Here is a 13,888-nt window from a genome sequence, read left to right as displayed (position 1 = left end):
CTGAATTAACAATGAAGAAGTATGCTACGGTTTGGGGCATCGACAAAGTACTCCGGATCCCCTAAACACAGATTGAGCTCAAAATGATCCTCAAGAAGTTGGTACAGAGAAGCTCAAGCTGCGATATCTGGGGCACCTAGTTTTCCATTTTACCCATTTTGAATTTTCTATTTTTGATTACCTTATTCTTTTCAATATATGCTTCTGATAAATTCCCTTTTTAATTGCATTTGCTATCCTTTGTTAACTTATTTGTTTCGAGCTATGCTCTCAATTAATTTCCTTCTTGTCCATTTTTATACTCTTTTTCAAAGATTTCGCATTGAAATAACAATTAATGGACTAATAATACTTTCACAAAAGGAGTTCTGCATATTACCCTAGAAGCTTCTAAATAGTACAAGAACCTAAAACAGGACCATTATTTAGAACTCATCAAGCCTGAGGTTTGGAAATATTTGAGAGAGAGGAGTCTAAAATTGTGGCTATCTCTCCAGATTCTTCGTTAAAGATATTAGTTGCATGAAAAAATAGGGTATTGTGTTGGTGACACAACCTCAATGAACAGCAAGCAATGTTAATCCGAGCGTTAAAAGGGGTTCATTCTTGAAAATTTGTCATTCTGTATACCCATCTGCTCATGTTACCCAGAGAAGGGTGTGATAGATCAATTGAAGATGAAACAAATCCTATACCCTAAGTTGCAGCGGGTTGGATAAATAAAAAAAACTTCCTAAAGTTACAGTGGGGCAAACCTGCTAAGCAAAATGTGATTGTTTCTTTGACTTGTTTGTCAAGAATATCAGCCGATCAAGATGGCAGCATAATACTTCAGTGATAAAGCCTTGATGAACTATGAACGATGACACCTTAAGAACTTAAAAAGGAATCATTCTCATGACATTTCTGCATTAATATCATTCATCTAGTTAGGAGCATTTGATTTATTCTGATCATGACATCCTAACCATTTGGCATAAATATAGGCCCATAAAATCGGTGCTATAGATCATGTCCCTAGAGGACGGTGTAGCAACATCGGTGAATTCACAGATCTTATCTCCATGAGGTAGCAATGGAGCAGATCGAAGACATCAAATCTTGTCTCCCTAAGCAGTAGTGGAGTAGGCTGAAGATTACAGATCTTATCTCCCTAAATAGTAGTGGAGCAGATTGAAGACAACGAATCTTTTCTCCCTAAGCAGTAGTGGAGCAGATTTAAGCGACCATCTTATCTCCCTAAGCAGCAGTGGAGTAGGCTGAAGATTACAGATCTTATCTCTCTAAGCAGTAGTGGAGTAAATTTAAGCCACTATCCTATCTTCCTAAGTAGTTGTGGAGTAGGTCAAAGCCACAATTTGTATCTCCTTGAAGTTTCAGCGGAGTAGATCGAGACTACAAATCTCTTCTCCCTGAAATGGCATTGGAGCAGCTCAAAGCCACAATTCGTATCTCCTTGAAATTTCAGCGGAGTAGATCAAGGCTACAAATCTCTTCTCCTTGAAATGGCATTGGAGCGGCTTGAAGCCAGAATTCGTATCTCCTTGAAGTTTCATTGGAGTAGATCAAGGCTACAAATCTCTTTTCCCTGAAATGGCATTGGAGCGTCTCGAAACCACAATTCATATCTCATTGAAATTTTAGCGGAGTAGATCGATGCTACAAATCCCTTCTCCCTAAAATGGTATTGGAGCTGCTCGAAGCCACAATTCGTATCTCTTTAAAGTTCCAGTGGAGTAGATTGAAGCTATAAATCTCTGCTCCCTGAAATGGCATTGGAGCGGCTCGAAGCCACAATTCGTATCTCTTTAAAGTTTCATCAGAGTAGATCGAGGCTACAAATCTCTTCTCCCTGAAATGGTATTAGAGCGGCTCGAAGCCACAATTCTTATCTCTTTGAAGTTTCAGCAGAGTAGATCGAGGCTACAAATCTCTTCTCCTTGATCTCCTTGAAGTTTCAACAGAGTAGATCAAGGCTACAAATCTCTTCTCCTTGAAATGGTATTGGAGCGGCTCGAAGCCACAATTCGTATCTCCTTGAAGTTTAAGCGGAGTAGATCGAGGCTACAAATCTCTTCTCCCTAAAATGGCATTGGAGCGGCTCGAAGCCACAATTCGTATATCCTTAAAGTTTCAGCTAAGTAAATCGAAGCTATAAATCTCTTCTCCCTAAAATGGCATTGGAGCAGCTTGAAGCCACAATTCGTATCTCCTTGAAGTTTTAGCGGAGTAGATCGAGGCTACAAATCTCTTTTCCTTGAAATGGCATTGGAGCGGCTCGAAGCCATAATTTGTATCTCCTTGAAGTTTCAGCGTAGTAGATCAAAGTTATAAATCTCTTCTCCCTGAAATAGCATTGGAGCGGCTCGAAGCCACAATTCGTATCTCCTTAAAGTTTCAGCGGAGTAGATCGAGGCTACAAATATCTTCTCTCTGAAATGGAATTGGAGCGGCTTAAAGCCAGAAATCACAAACCTTATCTCGTTAAAGTAGCAGTGGAGCAGGTCGAAGTTACAAGTCTTATCTCCATGAAGTTGTAGTGCAGTAGACTAAAGATAGCAAATCTTATTTCTCTGAAGTTGCAGTGGAACAGGTTGAAGCTATGAATAAACAAATCTTATCTCTTTGAAGTTGCAGTAGAGCAGATCAAAACAAACCTTATCTCTCTAAAGTTGCAGTAGAGCAGGTTGAAGACACAAGTCTTATCTCTCTAAAGTTGCAGTGGAGCAGACTAAAGATAGCAAATCTTATTTCTCTGAAGTTGCAGTGGAACAGATTGAAGCTATAATTACAGATCTTATTTCCTTGAAGTTGCAGTAGAGCAGATCAAAACAAACCTTATCTTCCTAAAGTTGCAGTGGAACAGGTTGAAGTCACTAATCTTATCTCCCTGAAGTTACAGTAGAGCAGACTGAAGATAGCAAATCTTATTTCCCTAAAGTTGCAGTGGAACAGATTGAAGCTATAATTACAGATGTTATCTCTTTGAAATTGCCGTAGAGCAGATAAAAACAAACATTATCTCCCTGAAGTTGCAGTGGAGCAGGTTAAAGTTAAAGTCTTATCTCCCTGAAGTTACAGTGGAGCAGGATGAAGATAGCGAATCTTATTTCTTTGAAGTTGCAGTAGAGCAAGTTGAAGATAAGTCTTATCTCCCTGAAGTTGCAGTGGAGCAGACTGAAGATAGCGAATCTTATTTCTTTGAAGTTGTAGTTGAGCAGGTTGAAGACAAGTCTTATCTCTCTGAAGTTGCAGTGGAGCAGACTGAAGATGGCGAATCTTATTTTCCTAAAGTTGTAGTGGAACAGATTGAAGCTATAATTGCAGATCTTATCTCTTTGAAGTTGCAGTAGAGTAGATCAAAACAAACCTTATCTCCCTAAAGTTGCAGTGGAGTAGGTTGAAATTACAAGTCTTATCTCCCTGAAGTTACAGTGGAGCAGATTAAAGCGACAAGTCCTATACCTCTAAAGTTGTAGTAGTTGCGGTGGATTGGATCGAAACAACAAGACGCAGTGGACTGGAATGAGACTACCTGAAGAAGAGGAGCACTAAAGAAGTCAAGACTTGGCGAGACTGGGCAAAGTTGGTCTTTCTTAAAAGTTTTTGCTTTGTTTTCGTTACACAACAACGAGTAAAGAAGGGCAGCTATGAGGCCCAAATTTGGCCCGGGTACAAACCAAACACCAATACCCAAACCCCCCCCAAAAAAACTAAACAGCTAACCCAATGCCCAATACCAAAAAAACTCAAATCTCACACATAGGCCCAAATTTTAGACCCAACTAGCCAGATTTAGGGTTTCAAAAAAGTTGAAACCCTAATCAACCCCTAGCGCCACTGACGTCACATCATCAGTGCAAGTGGCTCACCTATTGATAAACGCCAAATTATACATAATTATACCCAAATACTTAGCATATTTATGGATATTTATTACTAAATTTGTGGATTTTGGTGCTCTTAATCCGATTATTTCATGTTTTGTACTTAGGAGAGCACCAAGAGTTAAAAGGAGCCAAAAAAGAGCAAAAAAAGGGACAAAACGGACCAAATCGAGAAGATGACACGGCTTAAGCCTTGCCACACGGGTATCTCACACGCCTGTGCCCTTCGGGGGTGTCGACCAAGGTTTTCACGATTCACACGGCCTAGCCATTGAGGCCACACGCCCGTGTGCAATTTAACGGATCGAACACGGCCTGGCAATCACGTCACACGGCCGTGTGCCACGGCCGTGTCCCTTTTTCAAAGAGTTGTATTTTACACGGAAAAGGATACTTAGGGAGGAAGAAAACTAATCCAAAGCCTATATAAACACCCTAAGTGTGACCTAATAAGGGGGGCCTCTTCCAGAACTTTTCTGAAATACAGAACCATACGCTAGGAATTACTTGAAGGAAGCCAGACGATCCATCCCAAAAGCCGGAACTACTTCAAGACTAAAGATCTCTCTCAGAATTCCTTCAGGGGTTTTACAGTTTTCTTCATGTTTTGTTATTTTTATACTTTTGAGATGTACTATTATTTTATTATGAACTAAACTCCTTAGATACCTAAGGGGGATAAAACCTATGATGGATCTTGTTATTATTATCTGAACTGTATGATAAATATTTGATTTGTTCTTAATTATGTGTTCTTAATGCTTGAGTTAATATTCCGGGTATTAATTCATGATTTGATGTGCTTATGCAGAGGAGGAATAGACCCTGCCTAAGAGTAGATTTGGCATAATTAAGCGGAGTTGATCGAATGCCTAGAAATAGGATTACGAGATTTTACCGGATTAGGGTAAAACCTAATATGGGAGTCTATAGAGTGATTTACTGCTTCCCTAGGGGTTTTAATTAAGAAAGAAATTTTGATTAGTTCAACTGAGGGTTAGACATTATTAGTCTCGAAAGGGATAATAACATAGGTTAGGGAATCTCACGGATCAAGTCAAGTGAATAAATCGTCTGGTTCAAAGTCAGATAACAAGTGAAATCTAGGTGGATTCCTCCTTGGGTGTCGTCTTTATCAATTACTTTTCTTCAAGTCTTTTTTTTTCCAAATCTTCTCTTTGCTTTAATTAAATTAGTTAATTAGTTTAGATAATTAGTTTAATAAACAAACCCTTTTATTCTGAGGCTAGATAATAAAAAGATAGTTATTACTAGTACTTTTGGTTCCCTTAGGTACGATATCCCGATCTTGCCATTACTATACTATTGTTCTATAGGTGCGCTTGCCTTTTCATCGTGATAATAGTTAGTCTAGGTTTGATCTTCATTATAAATATTTATTACTTGTTACGAATCACGCGATCAAGTTTTTGGCGCTGCTAGCCATTTAGTTTTCTCGCAATTTAAATTTAGTTTATTATTATTATTATTTATTAATTTACTTATTTTTTTCTCTCTTGGCAGGTTTTTATAGTTTATGACTAGAAGAAACCCGTCAGGACCATTACTTTTTGACGAAGAAATCGATCACACTGTTCGTAGAAATCAAAGAGAAATAAGGAGTAGATTACGATACACAGAGAACGAGTGAGAAGACGATACTCAACCCCCAACCGATGAGATGGCTGAAAACCAAGGCAATCAGCTACCTCCAGCAATTGCAGCTAATCAAAATCCTGCTCCACGTACTATGTATGATTATGTTAAACATTCTTTAACAGGAACTGAATCTAGCATAGTTAGACCTGCTGTAGCTGCAAATACTTTTGAATTAGAACCTAACACTATTTAGATGATACAACAGTTTGTTCAGTTTGATGGTTTGCAGGATGAAGATCCCAACGCTCACTTAACAAACTTTCTGAAATTTTGCGATACATTTAAAATCAATTGCATTTTTTATGATGCCATACGTCTTCGATTGTGTCCCTTTTCACTGAGAAACAAAGCTAAACAGTGGTTGAACTCGTTACCACAAGGGTCTATCACTACTTGGGAACAAATGAGCGAGAAAGTTTTACTAAAATATTTTCCGCCAGCTAAAACGGCTAAATTACGTAATGATATCTCTTCTTTTGTACAGATGGATTTAGAAACACTTTACGATGCATGAGAGAGATTCAAGGACTTATTGAAAAAGTGCCCTCACCATAGGTTACCGCTTTGGCTTCAAGTACAAACATTCCACAATGGCCTGAATCCCTCGACTCGGTAAATGGTTGATGCAGCTGCTGGCGGAACCATCAATAATAAAACACTGGAAGATGCCTATGAATTTATAGAGGATATGTTACTAAATAACTATCAGTGGCAAGTTATGAGGATAAAGCCAACGAAAATAGCCGGCGTTTATAACATCAATTCAGTCACCATGCTCTCTAATCAGGTAGAACAAAGCCAACGAAAATAGCCGGCGTTTATAACATCGATTCAGTCACCATGCTCTCTAATCAGGTAGAACTTCTCAATAAAAAGATTGACAATTTACTTGGTTCTATGCAGGTACATCCAGTGATGAGGTGTGACTCAAGTGGTGGAGGTGTGCATACAGAATACCAATCCTTCAATCCTACAACTGAAGAAAAACAAGTCAACTATATGGGTAACAATAACTTCTGATCTCAAAATAACCCATATAGTAATACTTATAATGCATGTTGGAGGAACCACCCAAATTTCTCCTGGGGTGGTCAAGGGAATCAAAAGCCATAAAATCCTCAGGGTTTTCAACAGCCACCTTATCAACAAAAGAATAAACCAAACCTTGAAGAGATGCTTTCTAATTTCATCTCAGTGTCAGAAACCTATTTCCAAAATACCGAGACAGCACTTAAGAATCAACAAGCATCGATCCAAGGACTCGAAACTCAAATAGGCCAGTTATCCAAACTAATCTCTGAACGACCACAAGGTAGCTTACCAAGTAATACTGAACCTAATCTGAGGGAACACTTCAATGCAATTAGTACTCAAAATAAGGAAGGATTCATTGCACCGGAGCCAGAATTACAGTAAGACAACGCGATGAACAAAGGTCGAGAAGAGGTAAACGATGATGATCCTAAACAGGTAAGTACGAATTATGAACCTCGTGTACCATATCCTAAAGCGATGACGAAAGACAGAATAGAAGAACAATTCGGTAAGTTTGTCAAACTCTTAAAGAAATTACATATTAACTTACCCTTTATTGAAGTTTTGTCACAGATACCCAACTCAGTAAAATTCTTAAAGGAACTTCTGAGAAATAAAAGAAAATTAGACACTACTTCGTATGTGGAACTCAACGCAGTTTGCTCAACTATTCTAAAGAATAAGCTACCTAACAAATTGAAAGATCTAGGGAGTTTTATAATTCCATGCTTAATTGGTAGTCTATCTGTGAATAATGCTTTAGCTGATCTAGGGGAAAGTATAAATGTTATGCCGTATAAAATGTTTAAATGACTAGGTCTCGGTAAAACCAAACAGACTAGGATGAGCATACAATTGGCTGACAAAATAGTTAGATTTCCTAAGGGTATTATTAAAGATGTTCTCGCTAAAATTGATAAATTTATTTACCCAGTAGACTTTGTAGTTTTAGATATGGATGAGTATAACGAGGTACCTTTAATTTTAGGACGACCCTTTTTAGCAACTGCCAGAACCATTATTAATGTAGGCATAGGAGAGCTAACACTTCATGCAGGAGATGACGCAGTAACACTTCAAGCACGCGACTCAGTCAAAACCTCTAAGACTCAAGATAATGCTATGAAACTTGTCGATGACAACACTAATATTCAATCATTCTTGCAGGAGCCTTCTCGAACCAAGACAACGGAGACAGTGTACTATTATCAAGTAGTAAACAAAGACACCCATGAGGAATGAAGGCTTCAAATAGAGGAGCTAGATGAATGGTGAGCACACAACTGAGAACACATGATAAACGAAAACTACACCAAAACAAGCCCGATACCTCTCCTAATCAACTTAAGGTTGGCGATAAAGTCTTACTAGATGCCGCAGATCCCCACATTGTCACTACCACACCAAATGAGGAAATCTCTCTTATGGTACTCAGTATTTTTCCATTTAGTACGGTAGAGGTGAGTCATCACAAGTTCGGCACTTTTAAGGTAAACAACACCCAATTAAAACCTTAATTTAATATTGACAGCAGGAATGAGGAGTATGAACTCCTTAAACCACCATGATCATTCAATGGAGAGGTAAGTCGAGCTTAGACTATGAATCTTCTCGGGAGGCAACCCGAGCACTAACATATTTCGATTTCTTTATTTTTAATTTCTAACACTTTGAATCATTAACTTAATCTTTGAATTGCAAAGTTTTTCAGCACACAAGGCCAAGTACACTGGCGTGCCTAAAGCCGTGGCCAAACAGGGGAAGAGACACGGCCGTGCGATACGGCCGTGTGGAAGCAGGACATGATTTTCTAAAAACAGGGGGTGCGATAAATCCCCACGGCCGTGTGACAGGGCCGTGGGTGAACTTGATAGGATACCACGGGCGTGGGAATAGAAAACCAAGGGTGTGCCATGGATAAGGCTCGATTCTGTTTCTTCAACACGGGAGTGCAACACGCCCGTGCCATTCAGCCGTGTACAACAATACACGGGCGTGCTACCATAAAACACGGGCGTAGGAGAAGCGAACAAAGCTAGGCACAGCAGTGCGACATGGCCGTGTTCGACACACGCCCAAGACACACGGGCGTGGGATAGTAGCTGGGCACGACCTAAATCGTAAAATTCAAAAAATACAGGTTCACCTTCAAAGTACACAGGCGTGGCCCTAGGCCGTGTGAACCTCCCCTATATAAGCAAACCACAGTTCATCTTCTTTCTCTTTTCAAAACCCTAGCCGAAATCTACTCTTCCCCATTCCCTAATCTCTATTCCGGCCACCATTCCCCAGATTCTCACTTGCCCAACCCCCAAACCACCCTCAAATCCACTCCCTTTTCATTAATCCCCACTTTCCCCTCTCTATACCCTCTATTTTTCCTCCACATGGCTATATCCCCGCGTCACACGCCCTTGCTCGCCACCAACACGCCCGTGCATCGCCTTACAGCAGCCTTTGGTTCACTTTCTCAACCTATTTTTCCAATTTGTATTCTACATGCTTTACATAGATATTGTTATTATTACAAATATGTTTTAGACAAGTTAGGAATTTGCTTTAGGATTTTCTATATTTGAATTGTTTAAGCTACTAAATAGCATATACTAATTTTAGGCCTCTTGCTTAACTACTGATGTATCTTGGATTCTATCAATGCTCATGTATTTTCAGGAACATTATGTCGTCATCGAGAGGCAAGAAGGCTGTAGTCCCATCCTCAAAAAGACGTAGGGGATTGGGTTCTTCCTCGATATGTGCTACAACCAAAGTTTGGCACCCGTTCCTTAAATTTCCGCAAGCTTGCAGGAGTAGCTATTTCAGATACTACGCACACGACCCCTCACTACAGGTCACTGCATTGACTGGGCTGCAGTCGAGCAAGCTCAGCTAGCTGATGCCATCCATGCCCTCCTGTCCACAGACACATGAGAACGGTTCTTCGCTATTACCGAGCCCACTTATTTAGAGCTAACTTTAGAATTATGCTCTACTTTTCATTTACAGGTGGTGATGACGAACAATGACGACCCAGGTACCATTCACTCCCAATTAGGTGGTTTAGTTCGGCGATGAGTGTCCCAGAATTTAGAGTCGTTTTGGGACTTTACACCAATGAGTTTATGGAGGAAGAAGACATGAATGCATTACCACGAAATATTCACATTTCTCCCTCCTTGTACTGGAAAGCTTTGGCACCACTCTCTTCCACCTACGACCCCAGCCGCTCGAAAGCCTCAGCTCTCGCTCCTTCCTTACGCTATCTCCATGCCATATTGGCACACAGCTTGACCGGGAGGAGAGAGAGCACCGGCGTCGTCAACACCCACGACGCTTACTATTTATGGTGCATAGCGAATGCACACGTGACTGACTTGGCATACTTCATTGCTTTTGCCATTCGCCATCAGACCGAGTGGCATAGGAAGAGACTGATCTCCATCGGCCCCTACGTGACGCGCCTTGCTAGACACTTCGGCCTCCTCAAGACTGTGGCCCAGTCATCAACACTTACACTGATAGGTCAGATGTCCCCACAGGGCATCACGACTATGTTACACATGAGGATGATCGAGCACCGACGTGGGACCGATCCTTCTCAGTATTGTCTCTCTCATGCTATTGACGAGGAGGATCTTGAGGACATTCCTGATGATGTTCCCCCACAGCATGAGAAGCCTTCCACCACGCCACTTAAGGAACGACCAGTTCATGCGGCTGCTTCATTGGCATACCTTTCCGATCGACTCGCTCACTTCGAGCAGTATTGCACTACACAGTTCGAGATGATTCACGAGTGAGATCGGCGACGTGATAGACAGATGGATGACATGCAGGCAATGATGCAGCAGCTGTGCCAGCACTTTCACATCGCCACTCCAGCACCACCACCTGAGGGCCCCACTGACAAGGATCATTGAATCCTCCTATCTTGTTATTCTTATTTTTTTATTTATTTTATTTTTATTACTATTTTCATTTCAATTTTATTATTTTATATTGAAAGACATATCAATATTAGTAAATTTTACTTTTTTTTTTCATTTTTTGGTATTTCTAACAAGTAATCCCACTACGCTCTCTTCCACACCAACTCTTAACAAGCTCTTCATGATTCTACAGACTTCCAAGCAAAGTTGCTAGGAATATTTTATGGAATGAGGAAACAAATGGGAAACAATACCTCACGAGTGCCATGTTCAACGCCCCAATTTCTTTATCTAGCCAAGAACAATGGCAGCTACTACTTTCCCCAAACACTCCAGCCTTAGAATCAAGCTCCGCATCCATATAACAGGGAGTTTCACCCCTTTTCCTCTTATGATTTTCTTTATTTTAAATAATCTATCTTTGTACATTGAGGGCAATGTACATATTAAGTGTGGGGGGGTGAACATGAAACCTACTTTTTGCATTATTCTCAAATCCTTGAATTTGATCTTGTGCTTAAGTGATTTTCTCATAATATTGATAGAATGAATTCTGATTGGTCTATAATTATTGTTGATATGTCATGAATTAGACCAAGGGAATTATGCATGATTATTTGATTATAGGACCTTAAAGAATCGAGCATGATAAGTTGATATTTTGAGAAATAAATTTTTTAGACTATTTTTCCTAAATTGAGGTATTATCTTGAAATCTTAAGTATACATGAATGACATCAAAAACCCAATTTTTTGGTGAGATTTTTGAGCCTTTTGAGCATATAGCTTTCTTTCTTGTTCACTTCTTTTGTGGTTTGAGTGTGTCAACATTGAACTGTTATTCTAGAACTTGCTTCGATTATACATGCCGAGATCACACGTATGATTTGATACACTGAGATGATAAAGACACTTAGGATTTAACCCATTTACTCCATAAAAAGCCTTCCCACATAATTAAACCCTTAGTGAACCCCCTTTGAGCCTACTAACCTTTTTTATTGATTAACCTTCATCATTAACCCATTAACCTATTATTGTTGAAATCCTTTTACTTAATTTATTGTTTTTTTTATCGAGAATAAATTTAATACTGTTACCTCACTATGTTCACCATTTTTTGTTACTGAATCATGAAGTATGATTTCTATATTGTATTGACTTGATTTGTTCTTAATTAAAAAAAAAACTCAGTATTATTATTGTAATTCTCAGCAAGCTAAAGTTGTCATGAACTCATGTAAAATAGTTCTAGATATTTGTTTGAGGTTCGGTAATTAAGTTTTTGATAGTGGGGTAATATATTGAAGTTATCTCGATTCTAACCCTTGTCTCTTCAGCTTGTACCCATACTTGCAACCTGAACCCCATTACAACCATGCAAAGACCTTTTGATTAGTGTATCATATCATTTACAAGTGGTGGAGATTTGATTTTCATGCAAGCCTATGGTAATAACTTTTCATGTTAGACAATCGAGTGCTTAATCTTGAACCTTAAACACTTTGAGTGGTTTGAGTGAATCTTTAGTGAGGATGTCATCTCTTGTATATTTAGGACTAAAGTTAATTACTTGAAGGAAGAAGATTACCTATAATTTTGTTATCAAAGTATTCAATTTAGATTGTTTGAGGTTTTTAAAGCCCCTATAATTACATTCTCGCTGTATGATTTTCCGTGGAATAATTTGTAACATTATCAGTAATGCTTATGCGATTGAAAGGAATGAATTCTGGCAGTAAATGAGAATTTTGCTTGAGGACAAGCAAATTCTTAAGTGTGGGGGTATTTGATAAACGCCAAATTATACATATTTATACCCCAAATACTTAGCATATTTATGGATGTTTATTACTAAATTTGTGGATTTTGGTGCTCTTAATCTGGTTATTTCATGTTTTGTACTCAGGAGAGCACCAAGAGTCAAAAGGAGCCAAAAACGAGCAAAAAAAGAGACAAAATGGACCAAATCGAGAAGATGACACGGCCTAAGCCTTGCCACACGGGCATCTCACATGCCCGTGGCCTTCGAGGGTGTCGACTAAGGTTTTCACGATTCACACGGCCTGGCTATTGAGCCCACACGGCCGTGTGCAATTTAACGGATTGAACACGGCCTAGTAATCAAATCACACGGCCGTGGCACACTGGCATGTCTCTTTTTCAAAGAGTTGTATTTTACACGGAAAAGGATACTTAGGGAGGAAGAAAGCTAATCCAAAGCCTATATAAACACCCTAAGTGTGACCTAATAAGGGGGGCTTCTTCTAGAACTTTTCTGGAATACAGAACCACAAGCTAGGAATTACTTGAAGGAAGCTAGACGATCCATCTCCAAAAGTCGGAACTACTCCAAGACTGAACATCTCTCTCAGAATTCCTTCAGGGGTTTTAGAGTTTTCTTCATGTTTTGTTATTTTTATACTTTTGAGATGTACTCTTATTTTATTATGAACTAAACCCCTTAGATACCTAAAGGGGATAAAACCTATGATGGATCTTGTTATTATTATTTGAACTGTATGATAAATATTTGATTTGTTCTTAATTATGTGTTCTTAATGCTTGAGTTAATATTCCGGGTATTAATTCATGATTTGATGTGCTTATGCAGAGGAGGAATAGACCCTACCTAAGAGTAGATTTGGCATAATTAAACGGAGTTGATCGAACCCATAAAATAGGGTTACGAGATTTTACAGGATTAGGGTGAAACCTAATATGGGAGTCTATAGAGTGATTTACTGCTTCCCTAGTGGTTTTAATTAAGAAATAAATTTCGATTAATTCAACTGAGGGTTAGACATTATTAGTCTCGAAAGGGATAATAACATAGGTTAGGGAATCTCACGGATCAAGTCAAGTGAATAAATCGTCTGGTTCAGAGTCAGATAACAAGTGAAATCTAGGTGGATTCCTCCTTGGGTGTCGTCTTTATCAATTGCTTTTCTTCAAGTCTTTTTTTTCCAAATCTTCTCTTTGCTTTAATTAAATTAGCTAATTAGTTTAGATAATTAGTTTAACAAACAAACCCTTTTATTCTTAGGCTAGATAATAAAAAGATAGTTATTACTAGTACTTTTGGTTCCCTTGGGTACGGTATCCCGATCTTGCCATTACTATACTATTGTTCGATAGGTGCGCTTGCCTTTTCGTCATGATAATAGTTAGTCTAGGTTAGATCTTCATTATAAATATTTATTACTTGTTACGAATCACGCGATCACCTGCCCACTGCCTCCACTATTGCCATCGCTATTTACCTGCAAACGAGAATAGTAGAACATTTATTAAAAAACAAGTTGTAAATGGCTATAAAAAGCCATCTAAGAAACCATTGTAATGGGTCTTCTTCTTCTTCAACGAATAAATCAAATA

The 13,888-nt window shown here is 39.0% G+C and overlaps 1 non-coding gene across 1 annotated transcript; it reads right to left on the bottom strand.

The window, feature by feature from the left end:
• Positions 1-5,997: 5,997 nt before the first annotated feature.
• LOC128287073 (small nucleolar RNA R71) lies at positions 5,998-6,104 on the bottom strand. Its single transcript, XR_008277773.1, has one exon. It is a non-coding gene; the product is annotated as a small nucleolar RNA R71 (small nucleolar RNA).
• Positions 6,105-13,888: the final 7,784 nt, after the last annotated feature.

This window comes from Gossypium arboreum, chromosome 13 (assembly GCF_025698485.1).
Source record: "Gossypium arboreum isolate Shixiya-1 chromosome 13, ASM2569848v2, whole genome shotgun sequence".
Taxonomy (NCBI): domain Eukaryota; kingdom Viridiplantae; phylum Streptophyta; class Magnoliopsida; order Malvales; family Malvaceae; genus Gossypium; species Gossypium arboreum.
The sequence above is the reverse complement of the archived record's forward strand: the minus strand, read 5'-3'. Positions and strand labels throughout refer to the sequence as shown.